Source organism: Falco punctatus, assembly GCF_963210335.1.
Source record: "Falco punctatus genome assembly, chromosome: 1".
Classification (NCBI taxonomy): Eukaryota; Metazoa; Chordata; class Aves; order Falconiformes; family Falconidae; genus Falco; species Falco punctatus.
Window position 1 is genome coordinate 64,879,157 of NC_137580.1, and position 22,939 is coordinate 64,902,095.

Genomic DNA, 22,939 nt, shown 5'->3' on the forward strand with positions numbered 1-22,939 from the left:
AAAAAACCCCAGGTTTGATTTAACAGAGCAGGAAGGTAAAAAGTGACCCTTCTGTTTCCTGATTCTTTGTAAGGTTTGGCACCTGGGTCTTGCTGCTCCCTGGAGCAAAGTGAGGCTTTTGAATTGCTGAATGAAAAAAAAAAAAAAAAAAAAAAAAGTATTTCCCCCCTTTATCTGTCTCTGGTTTTAGCCTGGAATTCTGTCCTAGTCAAAGCTCACAGTGATGACCTTGTTTGTTTCCACAAAGCTTTGAGCATACCTGCTTATAAGCAGTTTGTACCTATTGTTCATCCAGGTGATTTCTTGCTTGGCTATGAAAGTGTAGAAACCCCCAAGACATAGTTGCAGCCCACAGAGCTGCTCTCCATGCTTAAGATGCCAGGCAAGGAGTGAATTCAGGGGCAGGCACATAAAGAGCAAGAAAAGATATAATACTGGGAGGCATGTGGCACAGCAGCCTTAACACATGGGCTTACTTTACTATTACCAAGGGTGTCCTGAAATGATGTACGTTTAAGGAACCAGTTTGCCAGGATAGAAAACAGTTCAAGTATGGATGATACAGCTTTTATGCTGCATGTAAAAGAGCTGAGGTGGACAGGGTTTAGCTGTCTACTATGAGGCACTAGCTCCAGAGAAGACTGCTTCACTGATAGAAGATAGTAGTATACTTTGTGCATGTGATTCCGTTAATCAGCAAAGTGTGCAACAATTTGTCTTAATGTGAAACATGTACCTTGATCAGCAAATTATCTGCTTGCACATTAAATTATGCACTGTGATCTCTGAGGTGTATTAAATATTGAAATCTGAAATTTTATCATTAACGGAAACCTAATGAACAACAACGACATTGTGCGCCTCGGTTGATTTTTGTCAGAAGCAACCCATTGTAGCTGGAAGGTGACTTTTCTTAGTCTCTGGTGGTAATATGCCAATTATTCCAGTTATCAATTCCCCTGGAGGCTCCAGATGCCTACCAATGGATGTTTTACCTCATACTGTGTATGGAGTAGGGTTTCTCAGTATGTAGATAAAAGCCAATTTGAATGGACTGGAGGAAAGAGAGACCAGTTTTAACCATGCAGATTTATCGCTAAAGGCATTCTACCAGCTTCTGTATTTCAGCTTCTTTCATCCTATGAGGTGGCTTTTGGGATGTGCAGTGTCTTTAGACTTTGGGTAATAAAAGCATAAGGGTGATGCCTTCACCTACAGTTAATACGTAGGCACCCCTAAATTAGAATATATACATATGCAATGCAAAAAGGGTCTGAGGATGACTCTTGGTAATTCCACCTCTGAAATGTTTATTATTGGGATTATTGAGCCACCAGAAATCCCAGTCAAGATCAAGGTCCCATTATAGCAGACTGCATCCCCTGTCCATGCTCTACAGTTCAAATGGAGAGGTAGGAAAATGGTGTGACTTTTTAAAGGTCACTCAACTTGTCAGCGACAGACCAGGAGCTAAATGGGAATTTTCTGCTGTTTGGTTTACATTGAAGTACAGGTGTTGGATTGCAGGGCGTATATACCTATGTCAAAATAAGTTTTTAACTAGCAATATGGGCTTCATTCACTGTAAAGGGTGTCTGAGAGGTCTTGCTGAAGCCCATGTCACTGCCAGGCCTACCCACACTGCTTTCAAGGTGTCTCAGTATGTCCACGTCACCCTCTTTTGCAATACAAATCCTTGCACAAATAAAGCTGGAGGCTTTACAAAATGCTGTCACTGATGAACTAATCTGCTTGCTTACTGCTCAAGTAGTAAGTTGAAGCCAGATTCAGATGAAACTGTAATTATCCACAACATGGCAGATGTCACGGGCTCACAGCTTGATGGACAGCAAGCTCCAGTTTCTGGTCTGTGTTCCTCAGCTGGTTTGTTGACTGCGGAGCCGGTTCCCTCCCAGGTGCAATTTGATTAGGAACGAGTGGAGCTAGGTCTCTTCTCCTTTTCTGCTTGGATCTGTGGAGCAGAAGTGGTGTCAGGAAGATGGTGGGATGATCCTGTTCTAACAGTGTCAGCTACTGGGTGCCTAACTAGTTAGTGTGTGAAGTTGGGTATTGACTTCCTTGGAAGGCTGTATGCATGCACTGACCCCACCTACGAACACAAAGTCCAGCCTGCTAATGGATGAGACCATTTGCAGGACTCGGAGATGCCTTGCTTTTACACCCTTCTCCATTGCTGCGCACTATTAGACTCCTTTGTCTTTTATGAACGTCCTAAATTGCTACAGAAAACTATTTTTTTCCTGCTGACTTAACTATTGCATTCCTTAAGGCTTGTTTTTCAATGCTACACTTTACTGCCTGTTAAGTTAACTGGATTTTTATCTGCTCCTGCCTCTATCTTCTGTAAATGCCCATAGTAAGCCACAGCTTGCCCAGAGGAATATTCCAGAAGAAGGAAGAAAGAATTCAGGAACAATAATAATGCAGCCTTGGTGCATTGCAAGATTGCAAGATAATACTACAAAAACATTTAGGCATGAAGGAGTGGCTCCCCCAACAGATATCTAGTTACAGTACAAAAGAAATAGCTCCCTAGGGACTTGCTACTGCTTAGAAGAGATTGCAGGTCTAGTTTATCCTCTGTAGATGCACATGCAGCTTACAGCTATCTTTGAAGCGTGCATTAACAGGGGTGGTATCTTCTTTTTTGTTCTTGACTCCTTTGTCCCAAAATATTGAAGGAGAAATGGATTATGTTCCATTACACTCCCTTGGGTGTGACAACTGCCCTTGACTGTTTTGAGGTAGGAATCTGCCCCCTCTTCCTCTCAGTCCCCAAACAACCCCTGTTTGTTGTGGGAATAGAGCAGAGATGCACGAGGAGCCAGCTTGGCAACCCCAAGCCGTATAGGCGAGCAGGGGCAAACGTTGTTCCCTGCACCCTGTCGTGTAGAGGACAGGACTGAAATGTAAAACAGGTGTTTGATGCCCTCACCTAGTGCCTTATCCCCCTCAATTCAAATACACCATACTGTGCTCCTCCCTTGTTGGCTGGTTTGCCAAAGGCTTTGCTAACTTTACCCTGAAATATGTTCCTGCAGACTGTTTATGCCTTTCTGAGCCAATTAAAAAAAAAACACACACCGTTAAAATGTTTAAATTGTAGCAGCCGCTGGACCCCCTATCCTACAGCACTAGCAAGGGCTTTTCTGGGAGGGGACTTCTGTGCAATGTGAGCTGAGGGCAGTTACTGTGCCCACGCAGAGCTGATCCCACCAGAGCCCACCCCAGGACAGAAGAGACCCAAGGACAAACTGCTCTTTACAAGGCTTTTGAACCCGCGGCAGGGATTTTGAGAGACATCTATGTAAATTGTTAGGGTCTTGTAGTATTTAGAAGAGTTGGAGTAGTGAGTGTTGAACGAAGGTATCTTGGCGCTGCTTTGATAGCTGAAATTTGCCTTGATGAAGCGAAGGGTAGTGGAGAGCTGTCTGTATCGTTTCTATGGCTAAATGTGGCAGTAGATTTTAATTTTGTTTTATTAGAGCTAACACTGAGGGCTGATTCAAGCAGCAGGCAGCTTTCAGAGAGGTGATGGTGACGCACAACGGTTGGTCACTCCGCAGTGTGTGTGCGGTCATCGGCTGGCTGATTTATGTGAAGAGGAATAAAAGATGGGCTCTGGTACTATGAAATTTAGGGAACAGAACTATTACCAAGGCACTTGTCTTATTGATACAGGAGTGTGAAGGATTCATTACTTCACAGAGCAAATAATATATTATTTCACACAACGGGTAATAAATGATGAGGAGAGAGATATGGATCTTTTAAATATCAATGGACTGTGTTCATGGTCAAATTGCATCTCATGGAAGAAGAGACAGAAAACAGTGCAGGAGTTTCAGGAACATTCAAGTAAACAATGATTCAGTGAAGAGGTACAACCAAGGCTAGTCCTAAACCAAGGCTGGATCTCAAATTAATGTTCCTAGCAATGTAGAGGGGCTGTCATGATATTTTATTCTATTCTGCTTCTGATACAAAAACAAGAATTACTGTGGGAAGGAAAGGGCAATTTATATTGCCAAATTCAACCTCTCAAGTAGTAAAAGTGAATCCTAAAGCCTATTTCTTCTTTGATAGCTTCTGATCCTTTAACAGTGGCTTGCTTTGTGTGTTCCAGGTTTTAATTGCAGCTCTCTGAGTTAGTTACACAAGAGATTAAAAAAGAAAACTGAGGTTATCTGATAATCAAGAAAGTTGAGGGTTCATAGAATAAATATTGTGAGTCTTGCAATGAAATGGCGATACTTGTTCACTGAGAGGATACTGTTTCAGTTCAAAGAAATGAGGAGGAGGACACTGTGGCTGAGTGCACACTGTTGAAATCTTGCTCATAGAAGACTTTCATGTGCTTTTTATACAGGGCCAGGAAAGTCCCCTTCCACCCTGTAAAGTGACTGTAATTGTATTTCAGCAAGTTAAAATATTTATTCAGGTGTGTGTCTTCAGACACTAAACTGCTTTCTGGAAAGGAGCAATCGATAGTTGACAATATTCAGAATGGTTATTTTCAAATATTGTCTCTGGCTATTCAAAAGCCATATGTGCATTAGTTTAGGAATACCTTGACAATTCAGGTTGCCTTTTTACTCACAGAACATGGGTGGTAACAGATGGTGTCCAGTTAAGCTGTGTTGTTCATTCCCATCCTGTCGTCTCCAACCTGATAATCGTGATAAGACACCTTCTCACTTTAAATGGCTTGGGGCTTTGTATCTCATCATGCATGTCCTGCTATTCAGCCTGCTCTCCAATGAAGTATTCTGCGCCTTTAATTCTGAGAGATCTTACTCCTATTAAACTTGAAACTATTAATAAAAGGTATTCACATGAAACTTTTCTACTTATTCCAGATGTTTTGTTGTAAAGGTGCTTCCTTTCTCCAGTAAAAAAACAAAGCAGTAATAGGTGAAAGCAAAACATTCTGGTGACAGACCAGTGTTTAATCCATTATTCTCATTTCTGTGCAAAGCTCTATGATTGTATGAGGGCTGGGATTATGGGAATGCAATGATCGTCCAGAATACCTCAGGAAATAAATGTTACTTTCTCTCTGCAGAGCAAATTCATTCACCAGCTAGCTGGGAGAGGATGCTCTGCCCTTGGACTTGCTGCCATATGGAGGACATCGAGCTGGCCAGACTCCAGCTAGGACAAAATTTGATGATTTGAGAGATGCTTTCTAAAGCACCTTGTAAGATATGGGATGTTATGCCTTCCCCTGACACTGAAGCTTGTAAGTCAATTTGGTGCCTTGAAAATTGTGCTGATCTATCATAATAGAAGTGTAGCAACAATCTGAGGATGCAGGATGTCCCTGTCTTGTTTCTCCATTGAGTTTAGTGGGAGCTTAATCAGTTGGGTGAGGCTCAGTGTCTGATATTTAGAGGTAAGAACCTAGCTCATTGTGAAAACTTCCCTGCATGTCCAGTTGCACCACTGAGAAGTAGCCATTGGGTAAAGTGACCCAGGACAGCTGCAGATATCTGAACGTGCTCTCCCCTGGATGCTAACTCGATCTCTTCCCCTCATGGAAGTGAGCAGAACCTTTCCCAACCATCAACTGTATGTATTTTTTTATTGAAAAGTTCTACTCTTCTACACTGCTGAAAAGGGAGCAGAATACTCAACACCCATCAAAGTGAGTCCTGTCCCCAAACATGCTGGTGGCAGGTTACACATTATCAGTATTGTGCTTCAACTTCTTTCTAGTTTGTCCACTCCACGCCCTGGGTGTAGCCACGTATCCCTCTTACACAGTGGGACCATCCCGGTCTTCTGGCCAGGCTTCGTGACTGCTGCAAGATGATGGGGCTCAGATCCTCTGTACCCATCGGCTTGATTGCAAACTGGTGTTTTCATACCAAATGTGGTAGAACAGAAAATTCTTCTTCCTTACAGTACACGTGCATGTTTTGTACCATATTGCAACTGGAAAGGGGTAGTTGAACTGACTGATTGATCTTCTCTTGGTGCTACTGATCTCTGTCCTTGAATTCTAGGACTGCTTCCTTGAAGCTTTTTAGTAAGAGCTGCTACAGGCTTGGCACATTGGCATTAATTTAGTCTTCACAGAAACAACCTTTATGGACTTTCATAAAATGCTAGTTGGAGCTGACCCTAATATAGGACTAGTAATTCTGCCTTGGGAGAGAAGAAATCATTAAAAACCTGTGGTCCTGAATCCCTTCCCTGCCTCTGTCCTATGATATAAATGTATTACTGAGGCCCACAGAGCTGATGAGTGATCACAAATTCCCCAGCCAGGGCACTCAGTTTGGACGGCTCCGCTTCCCTCTGCGTTGCCATTTGCATCAGCCCTTGCTCTGTGAAACATCACCTTCATTTCCCAGCGTTCAGTGGCCACGTTTCTACTTCATGTTCAACAGGTGCTTTCTGGTTGGCTTTCTCCTAGCTGGATAAAGCCTATTTTTGGCCAGTGTGCCCTTTTTGTCCCTGAGCAGTATATGCGGAGGAAGGAACAGTCACCCATTCCAATAGAAACTTGCCTTTTAGCTGTAGTGTGTAATTCAAGGCAAGGCTGCGGTGTTCTCCCCATGAAGGAATGCATCATCCTCTCTGCGTGAAGCAGTGTCTGGGGCTGCCGGTGCAGCTGCCGCTTGCAGTGATGTGCAGAGTGAGCTGGCCATAACACGGTTTTACTAGGAAATGCTACAGCCAATTATAAAACTGATGGAAGCAATGATATGTTCTATTTTTTTCCTAGGTTACAGAATACACAGAAAGAAATATTCAGGCTCTGTAGCTGCAGGTAAGCCCTAGGGCAAGGTCAAACACAAACATTTTGGTGACTTCTTGAATAACCTGTAATGGCCTTTTCTGCCTTCTAGCATATAAGAGCCATCAGGGTTCTGGTCAGAGTATTGAGTTGTGGCTTGGGGCTTATGTTACTTCTTCCCTTAGGCTAGATATTGTGCTTTGTGGTTATTCTGCTATAAAGGTCAAGCTGCTGAGGCATTAAGTGCATCCCTCCTTTTTCTGTATTAGCTGTTTTCTCTTTTTGGTCTGCTTTCTCATTTGAGGTTTCTACCTTCCTAGTGCAGTTACATCTGTATAATCAAAAGCAAGTTAAACACCTTAACGTACTCTTGTTCCATTTTTTTCCTCTGGTTTCACAAATCAGAGATTCGCAATATGTTTCATATTGATATCCCCAGGAAGGCATTCTTTGTCAGGAAGCAAATTAAATTGAGTGGCAACGCTTGACACCAAGCTATGGGAAATTGGTGATTAAGTTACATCTGACAAGCATTTTGCTCCCAAAAAAAGAAATGGTATATGCTAAATATGCTGTAGTCTACTTCAAGCGGGGATTTTTGATGTGGGGGGAGAGTTATAGGATCATAATTAATACCTTATGATCAGCTCAAGTTTGTGTTTCAAAGAACAGGATCTCAGCAGGAGCAGAGGTAATATGGCAGGAAATAGAATTATTGTGCTGGTTGGGGGGGTTCAGGGGTGGTGGTGGTTTGTTTTGGGTGTTTGGGTTTTTTGTTGGTTTTTTTTTTTTTTAATGGGACATGACAGATGGAAAACGACAGTTAATGTCCCATGTTGGAGAGATGATGCTATCAAGATCTTGGAGGAACTTTAGCACCACCCAGCATGGCCAAGAACTGTCTGCCAGGTTATGGTCATTAACCTCATATGGGCAGCAGGTCCCTTTGTGAGAACAGCTTCATTTTCTGTAATACGGGAAAGTTCGAAATTAATCAGGTAATGAGGGTTTTATTAAGGGGTTTATATTTTTCTGCGTTCTGTAAAAATTGTATGTGGAGATCATCCTTGTCTTTTCCTGCAGTCTAGCCAGGGTAAAAGAGAAAAGCTATTAAACTATTTCTACACACCTTTTCTGGCTCATCAAGGCAGAATCATGTGTACAGTGCTGAGCTTCCAACCTTTAATCTCATGATTAGCCGTAGCAGGATGGCTTGTGCCTTCATTTACTGTTCAGAGATTCACAATTTTAAGACAGAATAGCTGAATTTCTTCTGCCTTGAGTCCAGATTCTGCAAACAGTTCTTCCCAAAAGGGGATTTTGGGAATGTCAGGCACTTGATTTGCTTTTCTGTCTTTTAGTATAACCCTGAAAACTGCCTTGGTGATTATGACCTTGTGGTATGGCAAAGCACGAGAAGTGAGGGGTTTTTTTGGTTGTTGCTTTGCTTTTTAGTTTGGCTTATTTTCTGGAAGCTTTTACCAAAAACTGATTTGGGAATTGCCAAAAGACTGCTTTAGTGCTCTAAGCACCAAAATCTCATTCCAGCAAAACCCTTAGGCGTAGGCTTAACTTGGAACATGTGCTTCAGTTTCCTTCATGCAAAATGGACTTTCGGGAACACCTGAAATAAAACACCTGGAAGGTTTTATTCAACTCCAGCCACACTTTGTGGCCCGGAGCACACCTGGAAAGAGTGTGTTTAGCTATGCATGGCAATACCAGGCCGTGTTTTCTTTCCCTGAAGATGGGGTGCTGGACACAATTTTAGCTAGAAGGTGTGTTATTCTTACAAGCTGTCTACGGTATTTAGAATTGAAAGCCACTCTTCTCCCTAACTGAGCTGTTTATTGGCAGTGCTGTTAATGCAGCTGTCTCCAGCTCATCAGTGAATGAATGAGAGGAACTTGAAAGTGGTTTATGTCCACTCAGACGGCAGCTATGAGATGAGAAAGAAAGGAAGCATGCAGTTGCTTTGCACAGAGATGAAAAAGTTGCTGCAGACCATTCTGGCCAGGATGGGATGCGGCAGTCTGAAAAAGTAGAAATAAAAGCAGTCTGGGACATGGTTTCATTTCAGCTGCTGCCAAAATCAGTATCAGTATGTAAATAAATGATAGCAGGTCTTACATTCCAGCAGAAGGCATTGGGGTGAGAGATTTGGAAACACATGCTTCTTTTTCTTTGCTTAATAACAAGAGTCAGGTCACAGCATCTCTCTGTGCCTCAATGTCTCATAAAATAAAGGGGAAAGAATACTGTTTATTGCATTAATGTGGTCTTTGGGATTGGATTTGCCACCCCCTAACACAGGAGTTAATCATGTGGCAGTCTCTTTGTAGGTAGCAAGGACATAAGAACCTCCAGAGAGCAAATGAGCCCAGCTGAGATCTGAATTGCTCTCTGGATTTTCATCACCGTCCAGTAGCCAGAGAAGACAGTTAAGAGAACTACACATCCCTTTTAGGCATCTTGATTAAATGCCTGCAGGACAGTAGAAAGAATCAAGATCTTGAGAGCTACAGATGTTGCCAAATACACATTGCCTGAAAGATTTTCACTGGCTATGCAGGAATTCTGCAAATGTAATATGCAAAAGACCCTTTTCTTGGAGGCACATGGAGAAAATGCCATCTGCATGGTTAATCTCTCCTAGTATCCTGTTGCTCCTGGAGGCTTATGCTAAAATCATCATAAAAAAATAGAGGTTTTTTTATTAAAGTGCAACCAGCACTGCATTTCCAAGTGCTAGGTGTCATTTGGGGTCATTAGACTGCTCTTCTGCAAACTTGGGGAAATTTATGACTGACCTCATGCAAAACTAGGGCTGAGATGTTAGAAATCATAATTCATAATTAAGCAGTGCCTTGAGCACTGCAGTTAATTAAAAGCTGTTTTTATTGGAGGAGGCTTGGTATTCATACATTCATGGAATAGTTGATGTTGTAAAAGACCTTTAAGATCATAGAGTCCAACCATTAACCTAGCAGTGCCAATCTACCACTAAACCATGCCCCTAAACACCACATCTACACATCTTTTAAATACCTCTAGGCATGGTGACTCAATCATCACCCTGGGCAGCCTGTTCCAATGCTTCAGAACCATTTTGGTGCAGAATTTTTTCCCAATATCCAATCTAAACCTCCCCTGGTATAACTTGTGGCCATTTGCTCTTGTCCTATGACTTGTTAGTTGGGAAAAGAGACCAACCCCCACCAGCCTACAACCTCCTTTCAGGGAGTTGTAGAGAGTGAGCCTCCTTTTCTGCAGGCTAAACAACCCCAGTTCCCTCAGCTGCTCCTCATAAGCCTTGTGCTCCAGACCCTTCACCAGCCTCATCTGCCCTTCTCTGGACATGCTGCAGCATCTCAGTGTCTGTTTTGCAGTGAGTGGCCCAAAACTCAACACAGGATTTGAGGTGCAGCCTCACCAGTGCCGAGTACAGGGGGAGGATCATTACCCTGGTTATGCTGGCCACAATTGGCCTCCTTGGCCACCTGGGCACACGGCTGGCTCATGTTCAGCTGGCTGTCAGCCAGCACCCCCAGGTCCTTTTCCCCCAGGCAGCTTTCCAGCCGCTCTGCCCCAAGACTGTAGCATTGTGTGGGGTTGTTGTGACCCAAGTGCAGGACCCGTTGTTTTGGCTTTTTGTTTAAAAAGTCTGAAGTCTATTTCTTTTTGGAAGGCTTGCCTAAGCACTTTCTAACCATTATAATGTCATTATATATGGGATTCATTACATTAGAGACATTAGGGGAGATTAAAAAGGATCTATTGGGTGCATTGGCTGAAAAAGAAAGGATAAATACTAGTTGTAGTTTGAGCTTTTATTACATGGCTTGAAACAAATGCTGAAATATTGTATTTAGGCTAAGTGTGTTTGTAGGAAGGGAGCATTAGGAGGGAAAGCAAAGCAGCAAATACCACTCTCACCATTAAAGAAAGAAATCACAATGGTTGGGAACAGTGTGTTAATTAGCAAACTAATTTCCTTGTACTTTAAGTGCATAACAAGTTTTAAATGCCTTTCGAACGGCTTGATATCAGTTGCATTTTGTTCTTTGAATGTAATTGTTTCCATGGCAATGCAGAGTTCTGCTGTACATGGATTATGTCTGTAAAGCCTTCCAGTCTTTTATGGGAAGTCTGCATTAGCTTAGCAGCTGACCTGTATTCAGGTTATATTTTACTTTTGTTGCAGTTGTTTTACAAGCAAATAAACACACACACACACACACAAATATTAAAAAAAATATAAAAATCACTGAAAATGGGCCACATCCTCACTCCATCCCATCAGGCTTCATTTCACTGATTTTAGTGGAGGTGTACTGCATTACACCAGCCCCTGTTCTTTTGAATATCTTCTTTATATTTGCAGGAAAAAGGGCCACAAATGTAATTTCCTTGCTATTATAGGCCATGGCTCAGGTCACTTTTAATTTGCTACCTTAGTGAGGTACTATCAGGTAAGTTCTCATTCCTCAGGGAAAGCAGGTAATGTCAGGGCATTGCTGTAGGGCTGCCAGCTGCTGCTGGACAGCTGGAAAAGGCCAAAAGGGGACCATTGCCTTTGTGGAGCCGTAGTCACCGATTACAGGGTCATCTCGGTGTTCCTGTTAGTGTGGAGGAAAAAGATGTACAGGCTAACTTCCCAAATCCTCTGGTCTCTTTTTGAGCAAAGCAGCAGCACATCCCCTTTTCTCTGCCAGCTGTGCCTTTTCCCCTTGACTTTTACACGAAGTTCTACACCTTGCTCACAATCCCTTTACATTCTCTTGTGTTCATTAGATTTTTTTTTTCTTACTTCTGGTATCAGAAAGAATAGTCTGTGTTCAAGAATTCATTAGAAGCCCATGCTTTTCAGGTTGCCATTTGTTGGAAGTCCTCTCACTTATTTTCTAATGGTCATGAAGTTCAGTGTTACAAAATACACTGCCTACTTCAGGAAGAAAGGCCAAATACCTTCATTCAGATACTGAAGGGCTGAGTTCAAGTCCTAGCTCTGGCACAAGCTACTTCTCCAGCCTTGGGTAGACTAGATAGTCTCGTAGCCTTGCTTCCTATTGTGTAAACCATTAATTTTTCATTCCCATCACCATTTATCTGCGCCTACTAGTCCCATGGGATTGATTGTTTACCACTCTGTGCTAAGCAGCACTTAGTAGAAAGGACCTGGAGATCTTAAAACTGTGGCTCTCGCTAGGAAAAAAAAAAAACACATTCTATATTGGCATTTCATTTCCTCATTTCATCATTTATAGGCTTCGTGTAAGATTCAGTTTCCCAAAACTGGCACCAACTGGACCCTATGCTGCCTACCATATTCTGGCTTTCTCTTTTTTATTTAGAAACGTAAGGTGGTTCGGTATTCATCAGTTTGTTTATATAGTTATAAAAGATCAAATAGACAAAATACATAGCCAACTCAGGCAGCAAATGGAAATGTTTATACAGAAGGCTCAGCAGTTTCTAGTGTACTGCATGTTTTCTCTTTCCCATTTACCTTTGTTTGCTCAAGACAAAGACATCAAACAAAATCCTGACCTTGAAGAAAGACTGATGTTTGTGACACAGCATTCAGGAGAAATGTACCTTCTAAAAAGTGTTGCATAAATGCCTGTGTCAGAGAGGAATTAAACTCTACTTGGGAGTGGAGGAGAAAATAAAAAAACCTGAATTTTACCTTTGCACCATGTAGCCTCTGTACTGGCACGCCTCCTTACATCAACAGCCTTTAATCTTTATTTGCATTCAGTTGTTCTTCGTATTGTGCATTCTATTTGTCTTGTTTAGACCCAGGTGCTCATGTTTATAATTGAGTTCTACATGAAGTGAGGCATAAAGATCTAGTAAGGACAGTCCTTGCCCTCAAGCATCTGCTAATGATAAGACAAAATAGAGGGGGTCCAAAGTAAAAGTTGTCTCTGACGTGCAGGAAACTAAACTATGGAGAGATTGAGTGATTTACCCAAGGTCCCATAGGAAAATTATCCAAAGTTAGGAAGACAGAGTTCACACACTGGGTAGCCTGCGCTATCACAGTTTGTAGCTAAATATTCAGCATACTGGAGATTTAAGGTAGGCAGGCTGTGGTGTCCAGGCACTGAGTTGCTAGAATGATACTTAAACTTCAGTGACAAAAACATGAGGCAGAGCCAGAGGGTCTTTTTCACCTTCTGCCAAGTATCATCCAGGCACTGAGTTTGAAGACAGTCACAAGAGCTCCTGCAATGCCTGAACACACAGCACTCAGTAACAGAGTGGGTGAGTGATTTGCAGCAAGCAAGAAATCTAGCAAACAGCTCTTCCTTTCGTGCTTGGGTAAAATATTGATCATCTCTAAAATATGAGGCAGCACCCAGATATTCCCCAAAGGATGTCCTGCAGGGGTATTTCAGGGCATTTCTCCCTGCCTCTGGAATTGTCCCTGAAAATGCTTAACCTGAAATCAAAAAAGGCTCCATTCTGGGAAGAGAACTGATTTTCATCATTTCTGCTAGCTGGCAGTGTAAAAAATTATTACAAGCAGAGAAACTGAAGAAACCCATGGTTTAAGAGCTCTTTATATGGCCAGACTCTAGTTAACTATGCTTATTATAGAGACAAATGAGATCTAGCGTTGTCAAAGACCATCAGTCTGGTCCCTCCTACTCAACACTAGCAAGGTTATATTAGCTCTTATAATGCCTGGCCCTGGGAAGCGTTAATGTACTGACAGCCAGTGAAGAGCTGTTGGGGAAATGGATTTTTTTAGTTCAGCAGTCAGAATCATTGTCCCAGAGAATTTGTTTTGCTCTTTTAGAGCAATGGAGAGAAAAAAATAGACAATAATAATTTTATATTGACTAAACATTTAATTTGTTCTACTTTTTTAATGCTTTTGATTCTTACTCATTACATTTTTTAAAATAAATTTTTCTCTAAAAAAAGGGTAAGAAAATATTTCACATGTATAATTCAAAATTTCTCTCTCCTTCTCTCTCCTCTCCATACTTTTTTTGGCCATAACTACCTGCCCTATTTGACCCAGACTGTTTCAGTTGAATAAAACCAAATTTTTTGTACCATACTGCTTGGAGAATTTCTTGCAGCATCATCTATGGCTGCACTTCAGTTTGTGAAAAGCCAAATGCTCTGTTTCCATCAGACTCTCCTTCTCTCCACGCAGCCAGCCCGAGGTCACTGTCTCCCCTGGAGCTGCCTTGATCTGTCACCAGTACAGGATGGGAGTTTGGGTTCATTGAACTGTTACGGTGACCCAGAGCCAAGAGCAGGCACAGTAAAGTTCCAGGATAAAAAAATTCTAGCGCTGCAATTCCTTCAGTAGCTTATCCCACTGAGGCTGTGCCTTCTCCTTGTTTGGTCTTCCCTTTCAGCTAGGCCAGGTACCAGCCTTTTCATGCCTCCCTCTACCTTGGCCTCATTCAGTTAAAAGAGATTGCCTTTTGCTGCTCCAGATGTGTCCCTGAGGCTATAGCCTTATTATGGAGGGAGTTAGTCTGCGTGGCGTCTAATTTCATGTACTAACCTGTGGTGTTTCATTCACAGTGGTCTTTCTGTTCTCATCTTTCCTGCACATATGAGCAAGAAGCCCCAGTGTTTGCTTCGCCATTGCTCGCTGTGGGGTTCACCTGTTCAACCTTCCCTCTACGGATGGCACTAAGGAGCTGTCAGGTAACCTAATGATGTGTAAGTAATTACGACATCTGCACCTCACCTCCAGCAGATTAAAGAAGCCTTAAAGTTTAAGACAACTTTCTACTGGGTTAGTATATTAACACTTCTTCCTGGTGGTGTCAAAGCCCTCTGGCTCTCCTGCATCCTGCAGAACAAGCACGTTAGCACAGGGGGACGCTGGCACCATTTTTGAGTATTTAGATGTAGGACAAGTATGGAGAAATCAGTTCCTAGGTCTTTCTGCTCACTGCAAGGATGTTTCCTTCCACTCCTTCACCCCCTTCGGTACATCTTGCTTGGCCAGAAGAACAGCTACATTCACTCACTGGGCTACACTCACTCCTGCACGTAATCCTGTGCACAGTCATGCGCATACAGCCATGTAATACGTGGCCATGATGTGTACTGTGCATACACACACATTTGCTTGCACATACATACTGTCTCCTGTTACATACCTGGTGTAAATTTCATTTTGGGGGTGTTTTTTCTGGACTTTGGGGCTCAGAAATTTATATGTAGGTGTGACTTGGAGCCTGTGAAGTTACTGAAGGAGTAACACATTTTCTTCACTAAAAGGGATGCTAACCATATTAATGAGTCCTGTATTGCACCCATGCTCTCATAAAGCTGGAGGAACCAAATACCCTAAAAACTCCTTTACTAATGGTATGTGTGATGAATCCTACTCAAGGAACCTGCTTTATTTTAGGAAATTTTGGGAGCTCGGTTCCCAACAGGATGTTCAAGGCTCTGCAACAGAGAAATATTAGATTTACAGGCAGAAATTGTGCTAATATATTTAGAAATTCAGGAGAAGAAGAAAAACTGAAGTTAAACTGTACCACATAACATAGAACATTTGAAGCTGTGGTGACCTGAGGTATTAATGTACGAGGCATTGTGAGGAGTTGGGAGCATCTATTCTAAATCCCTTTGAGTTTTAATCTGGGGCAGATGAGAAGGGGGGGGGGGGGGAGCAGGGGGGAAGAAGAGGATTTAAAAATAGTTGTGTGCCTTCTGCAGTCAATGCACTCTGCAGGAAATCTGAACAATATTCAGGAAATACTATAACTCCCAGAAAAGCCTGTTGTTTCTAAGCAGAGCCAGTCTGGTCTTATCCACACTGAGGAGCAAATGGAATTGACAAGCATGTAACAGAATTGAGACAGAGAATGTAGAACAGTTTGAAAGCACAGAGAAGCTTAGAGATAACCTTAGTTTCGGTGTGATTGAGAAAAGAGAGGTGAAAAAAGGGGGAGCTCCTTAAAGGAATTGCACCTGAAGGGGCCTAAAACCAAAACCGGACTAAAAGCTAGACTTTTGTGCCAGATAGCAAAAAGTTAGTGCATACCATTAAACAGAGTATGGCTAGCTTGGTGGAACTGAGCAAAAGCTATCAGCATGGCAGCAACATCCACTTGTTATCCCTTGTATGAGTGAGTACAGGAGGAGCAGGAGCCAGAGCAGAGCCACATGAGCAGTGGGAGGAAAGTCTCGACAGCTGAACACTGCCCTCCAGAAGTAACTGTCTGGCTGAACAGTCAAATTCATCACTGACTTGAGGCAGGATATCACCAAACTGAAAATTGAAGGTTTAGTTTCCAAAATGGCTTTGCATGGCAGTGGGACCTTGTCCATGCATGTGCATTTCACTACAATTGCACTGCTATTTATGGCTCTGGTTTTTCTTCTGCATTTGGAGGTCTTTTTGTGGAATTTTTTGGTGGGATTTATTTGTTTTTAAAAGCCAGAACAAAATTTGCACGTTTGCTTGTCCTGTAGGGTGGGGTTTTGTCAGTCTGAAGCAAAGCTGTGCATAATTTTTAAGAGGTTTTTGTGATTTCTAAGAAAGGAAAAAGCCACCTTTGCTTTGAAGCTCTCCCCTGTTCTTTCAGCAAAGGGGAAGGGATTTGGCTTTCAGGTAACTTTCAGACACCTAAGTACCACCCAAGGAAAGTTCCATAGAAGGACATGGAAAAATTGGGTAGGTTTTGTCAGTAAGTTTTGAGTAGTTTGGTGTCTTTCAAGTAGCTCCATTGCACTGAAGAGTGTCTACCTAGTAACACAGGGCTGTGCCCACAGAGCTGGTCATGCCTGAGCTATGGCCGGGACTGCAGCATCCGCTCAGGCCCAAACAATACCTGTGAGGGGTTTTTTTAGAGTTGAAAGATGAATCTTCAAGGCTATGACCTGCCCCTTCATCCCTTCTATCATCCTCAGGGCTAAAAATACCACCTGTAGCTTCGGACACTTTCCCAGTCTCCTCTGAGAAATGCCACCCATGGTCTGGCCACTCCAGAAGTTGCCCTATTCTTCCTGCTGGGCATCAGTTTCTGTTCAGGATTTAAGAGCTAGTATTTGGAAGCAGGAAAAAACTTGGTTAAACAGAAAGGATTTGCATGCAGAACAGCTGCTTTCATAAATGAGATGAGCACAGGCAAAACTCTGTCGTGTGAGCGTGTAACCTGCTCGCTGCTCACAAATATTTAAATAGTGGTGATTTGTGAAGGTCCTACTAAGTGTGTCATCAGTCTTTCTTCAGATAAAAAAAAAAAAGGAGGGGGTGGGGTGCATGGTGTGTTATTTTTCAGTTTGGTTATTCTTTTGATTTAAGTGCACTCAGCCATCTGTTGAGGGCACAAAAAGACAGAAGCAAGTAATTAGGCAGACCAGTTGCACTCCATAAATAAAAAAATAATTGAGATGAAGTGTTTAGAGACAGTTCATAGGCTAAAAGTAATTTTTCATGACTAGTGAGTGCTTGTGAAAAATACATGCACTTGCGAGAGAAAGGGGTGGTTCATGAATAATATGCAAACCAGCAATAAGGTATCAAAACTGGAAAAACATTTGGGGGGACTTTTCTCACCTTGCTATGTTGGTCTAAAAGTCTAACTAGGTCTGTAGGCACTCTCTAGTAGCCAGCACAGAGGTTTGTACACTTATTAAACAAGTTGCCTCTCTCTTTGGAGATGCTGTCCTTTCCCATTGCTCCTGGAAGGAGCACAAACCCCAAGGTTATTCAAGGCATCATACTTCAAACTGGGGAAAGTCACGGCAAAAGTGCTGCTCACAGAGCGAATTCCCCACTCTGTTATAATCAAAGGCAGAGTTGCCTTTGTTCAGTATTTTCTGAACAAGAGTCTTCCCACTGAAGAAACAACATACCCCAGAAACTTTGAGTAAATATACAGAATTATAGGGTAGGTTGAGTGCTAGACTTTAAGTTGAGAAACAAGAAAAAAGGGCTGCAGATAGCCACTATTTATGTGCCTTTCTAAAGGCCTCTTTTCTGTGTTTTTGTTTTTGTTTGGGTTTTGGTTTTGTTTGTTTTTTTGTTTTTATTTTTATAGTGGGCAATATTATTGAAACCAGCATAATCCACAACCTAGAAAAGATTTTTTTAAGTGAAGTGGTTGAAATCAAAGTGTGTCTAGGATATTTATTTTTTTTTTCTAAAGAGTGCTTTTTTGATAAAGTAAGCCGTAGTGTCATCCAGTTTTGCCAGAGTGGATATTAAATACTATGGTATTTGAAGTGAGCCTCTATGTAGCAGCGCCATTGTGAGCTTGTCCAGAATGTCCCAGTAACACTGGCTGCAATTTTTTATATCTTTCTTATGAAATTTACCCATCCTCAGGTTCCTGGCAGCTGGTAATATCCTCTCTTCACTGGTATGGAAGGAGCACGGTGCCCATTTGTGGAAGAGTAATGGACCAGCACTGTGTTGGGAACTATCATGACTTGGTTTAGTTGTTTTTATTTGTGACGTGTTCTTACATCAGTTTGGGAGGTGCTGGTGGGAGAAAGACACTCCTCACTCATGGTGATGCCAGATTCTCCAAGAGTGAACATCCCCTACCCTGGTTTGGGTATAATCTGGTTCAGCAGTTCATGTGGGGCTACCTGTAAGTGTGCAGTGTATCACACGTTATCAACCGATGAGCAAAAATGACTTATCAACGTTAGAGTTGTTATACTTTGACAGGTGTTCAAACTGAAAGATCAGTTTACATTTTCTGAAAGGAAAGACTATGCAGTAGATTAGTTTTCAAATGGTTTTTAGTACAAGGAACGAAACTACTTACATCAGTGATTTTCTAAGGTTACATTTGTTTTTGCTGTATTTTTTTTCCCTTTTCTAGATGCAATTCCTATTTGCTGAGGATTCTGAGCATTACATTAGAATAAGGAAGACTTGGAGGGCAATTTTAGAAAAATAGATATCCAAATCACTACCATAATCCTTCTGGCTCTTTGAAAATGAAGAGTAGAGTGTTTCAGAGAGCTGTTTATTGGAAAGATTAGTTTCATCATGAAAGTATTACTTCAGCACATGGTTTGATATTGGCCATTACCTTAGAAAGTTCACAGATGAAAACACAGGGAGAGTTGCCAATGAAAAAGACCTAATGACTGAAAGAGTCTTTTCCTCGCGTGCTTCATTTTTCCCCTATAGCCATGTATTGGCTTCACCTGGGAGAAGTAAACAATCTGTTAAAAAAGCCAAGGATGGAAAAAATAAGTTAAAAATCTACTGTAAATTTTGTAAATCAACTGTTTTTGTGGGGGGAAGCCATTTTATTTGTTTATTAATAGTGCTAGGTAAATGTTGTAAATATTTATGAATGTAGCAAATATTTATGAACAAGTTATTTTTAAAAATAAAAAAAATTTTAAAAAAAGTGTTTACATGGGAGCCTGGAAAAGAGCTTTTAGTTCTTTTGAATGTTTTTGTGCATATATGAATAGCATGTGATGAACTGCCCCATTAAAGGGAAAGCTTTACAGGCAAAAGGCAAAGACAGCTCTGTGAAGTTTGATAATGCATTGACAGCCTTAACCCAAGTGCTTTATTAAACATAACCTCTTGGGGAAGAATTCGTCAACATCACGTAAAACCAGAAACCAGCTGCCAACTGAATGCTCTAAATATGAGAGGTCCCTGTTTGCTTTCTTGTAGCACTACTGCAGCATCTGTCTAGTTTAGCTGTGGAAGGACCCCAGGAACCAAACTTTCATCATGTATCGGAGGCTCGATTGCTGTTACTTAAGCTTCACTGAATTTATAGTCTTTCCACATAGCGGAAAACTCTGACATCCATAGTGATGGACCTTGAATAAATATGTGGATGGATATGTACTCATGTCCATTCCTGATATGAGACATATATTTTGGAAGAAGATTTCTACTGTTGTAGTTTTTCATTGTATTTTCCCATTCAGTCTTGCTCCATTTTAATTTGATTGTGGCCAGTGTAAGATTTTTCTCGAGTAAAACCTAAATACCTCTATCAGGAATCTGTTGCTCTGTGCTAAAAAAATTGAAGTTAAAGGAAAGCACGTATTGAAGTTCAGAGTCATATAGTGAGTTTTCATGTCAATATAGTATTTTAAAGAAGAAGGGGTATTATTGAAACTTCAGCAGAGAGGGGTGAAAGGACAATAAGGTCAGTGTCCCTTTAAATGTCCTGCACAAGTTGCATGAAAGCAAGATTATATCAGTCTCAGGATGCCAAGGTTTTATTTATAAAAATAAATTTGTCCAGAAAATGCCCCAAACTGGTGTCATGTTGTTGAGTGCTAATGGCTACATTAGCAGTTAGCTGCGGTTGTGCATATGTCCATCCATCTGCCTTACGACTCTGTATCCGAGGAAGGTGCTGCGTGTTAGTTACTCTATGTAAAAGTATGCTTCTAATGTGTGTAAAGAAAAGGATTGCAGGTGGTGGTGACACACTGGGCTAAAAATACTCATTGGTGGCCAGACTAAATCCCTTGCTGTAGACACACTTGTCCCTGGGTAGAAGGAATCAGAGTTAAGACCAGGCCATAAAATGGATTTAATGGAATGATGGGCACGTCCTTTTTCTGTTTTTTCTCAGTCAATCCTACAATTTTAATTTATAACTACAACATCTTTAAATTGGCAAAAGAATGCTTTTCTTCAGGGGGGTTGGTCTATTTGTCTTGCACGAGGCACTAGAGTGTTCTCACTGGAGGTAGTCAAATGCTGCAAAATGGCATTTGCATATCCTCACTGCAGTTCAATTGCAGTTTTGACTTGCCACAGGTAAAAATTTCCCTTTTGGCAGGCAGCCAGCGTGAGATGATGCAGAGTCACATCTTAGTGGGACTTTGCACTGAGTCTTCGCATGAGGCTAGAATTTATAATAGAAGCCATAGTGTTGCAATGGGAAGAATAGAAGTACCTTGCTTGATAAGGAGGGGTTACTGTCATGGGAACATGTTGTTTACTCATTTGTTACTGTTTCTCTGTTTAGGAAGTTTCAGCCTTCCAGTCGGAGAGAACAGATACAGACATGTAAGACAGATGCAACTTTGATGTAACACATTGTGAGTAGCAAATGACTGCTTTGAAAATGTCTCAAGTTCTACATTGTGTGAAAAATCTTCCTTATAGCCATCTGACGAGCACGCATGGAACTGGGCTTGCAAATATATTCTGATTTCCAGTGGTCTGTGAGAGAAAGGAGATAAAACTATAGCTAATGGTATTTTCTGTTAATAATTCAAGCTTTCATATACTGACTAGTGTTTGTTCCAGCAGCCTGAGAGGCCCCAAACCTGAGCCAGTTTGCTCTATGGGGTGGTTTATTTCTGCAAAGTTTTTGTACGTGTGTTTGATTCAGCTTCAGTTCTGCAGTCCTCTTTAGGAGAACATCTAAGCTGGAGTACAGATTCTAGCTATTGGACAGTCATTATTACCCAAGAAAAACTATGCTTTCTTCCAAAGATTTCCCCTCACGTGCCATGGTTTTTGGCAACATAAAGCTTCTGAGGACAGGGAAAATATCTTGTGTTCACTCCTTCAGAAGTTTTGTTTGATTGGTTGTAGGCCAATTTTGCAGCAGTAGAGAAAAGAAACAACTTTTTGGAAAGTGTTGTTGCTAGTGGTTATCTTGCCTTCATCCTTCAGTCTGGCACAAGCCTTTGTCTTCATTTCCTTTAATGGGATGGAGTTCACCCTTATCTCTTACTCCCAGCATTGCCTGATGGCAAACTTCTTTAATTGTGTATAAAATCTGCTTGTTGTCTAGTGGTATCTGGCTGGCTTGGCAGATCTAGCTGTTTGTAAGCTTCTCTGTAAAGCTGAGTTTATCTTACTTTAGGAAATAAAATGGATAAATTCTCCTTTTTTGTAGAAATACAGGTCATTAACCTGTCTTTCTGGCAACCTTACGCAACTCCATCCATCCAAGATCACGTTTCCTTGTTGATAATGATTTTTATTGTGTGGATTTCCCTTTGAGTTAAAAAAAAAACCCAAAGAAACAAACAAAAAAAAAACCCACACCGAAAAAAGCAAAAGCTAAATCAAAACGGTCTGCTTTTTTTCCCCTCTTATTCTTATTTGATTACTCCTTTGAATCTGTGGTAAGTCTCTTTTTAAAAAAGTAATAAAATCTCATGTGATGGAATAGACTTTGCTAAATATAGTGGTAAATGTAGTGTAGGCACAAAATATACTGACACCTTCCAGTGAAAGCGTGTGGATCTTTTGATGGAAACAGACATTTCCTGGCTCTGGCCGCAGTAAGATGTCTGCTCCTTGTAACACTGCAATCATCTCCTCAATCAGATCATTAAAAATCGATTATATGAATCTAAGGCAAATCTGATCTAACAGGCAAGCTGCAGATAAACTGTGAAATGGCCATGCAGGATTTCCAGCTGTGGCACTTAAATATCACAAATACGTCCACCTCACCACTTGCTCATCCTGACAAGGAAATATTTGGCTGGAATACTGTAAGAACAGATGTCCTCCTCCCAATCCTAAATGTATTGTTTTTTCTTTTCATTTACCAGCAGTTTAAACTAGTTAAAGCTCTTCTAATTGCAGCTGTGCTGCTTCACGCTGTCATTGATTTCTGTAAAGAAGGTGCTTTTGTTGGTCTGTGCTTCCCATGATTTAACCACTGCTTCACCTGGTTGTAAATGAAAGTCTGGATAGAAAGCAGAGACAGCTTGGGCTCACAGGTTTATCAACTGACAGAGTTAAAGTAGATGTGATGTCCCCACAGATGACTGAAACAGTGCAATTTATGCAGATTGGTTTTGCGTTTGGTTCAGAGGAGTCTGAATTACGTTGGAACATGAATGCGTTCAGCAGCTGAGTCTCACAGGGTAAGAGCACGTGTTGTAACGTGTGGGGCATGGCAGCCCTGCCTGGGTAGCCATAAACCTGAAGCCCTAAACCGTGTCCCCAGGTGAGCGCAGGCATCACTGCTTTGTGCCCAGTGCAGCAGTGTGGTTTCAAGGAACCGTGAAGCAAGGACTAAACTTGTGGGCTTTTCTTTTCCACGAAGGGCTACCAAGAAGGTAGCTGGTTTTGGGTGGATTTCTGCTCTTTGTGCTCCTTTTCCAAGTGTTAGCTTTGGAAGTTGCCTCTCTTACTTTTCAGAGGACCTTTCTAAAAAGCACCCGGTTTCACACGGTAAGAAAAGAAAGCAAAAACCACAA

General features: G+C 41.6%; 1 long non-coding RNA gene across 1 annotated transcript in view; it reads right to left on the reverse strand.

Annotated features, from left to right (window-relative positions):
- LOC308059063 overlaps positions 1–10,016 on the reverse strand; it is a 50,786-nt gene extending 40,770 nt beyond the window's left edge. The window contains exon 1 of the long non-coding RNA XR_013926104.1: positions 8–10,016. This is a non-coding gene — a long non-coding RNA (uncharacterized lncRNA). The remainder of the gene's footprint in view (positions 1–7) is intronic.
- Positions 10,017–22,939: the final 12,923 nt, after the last annotated feature.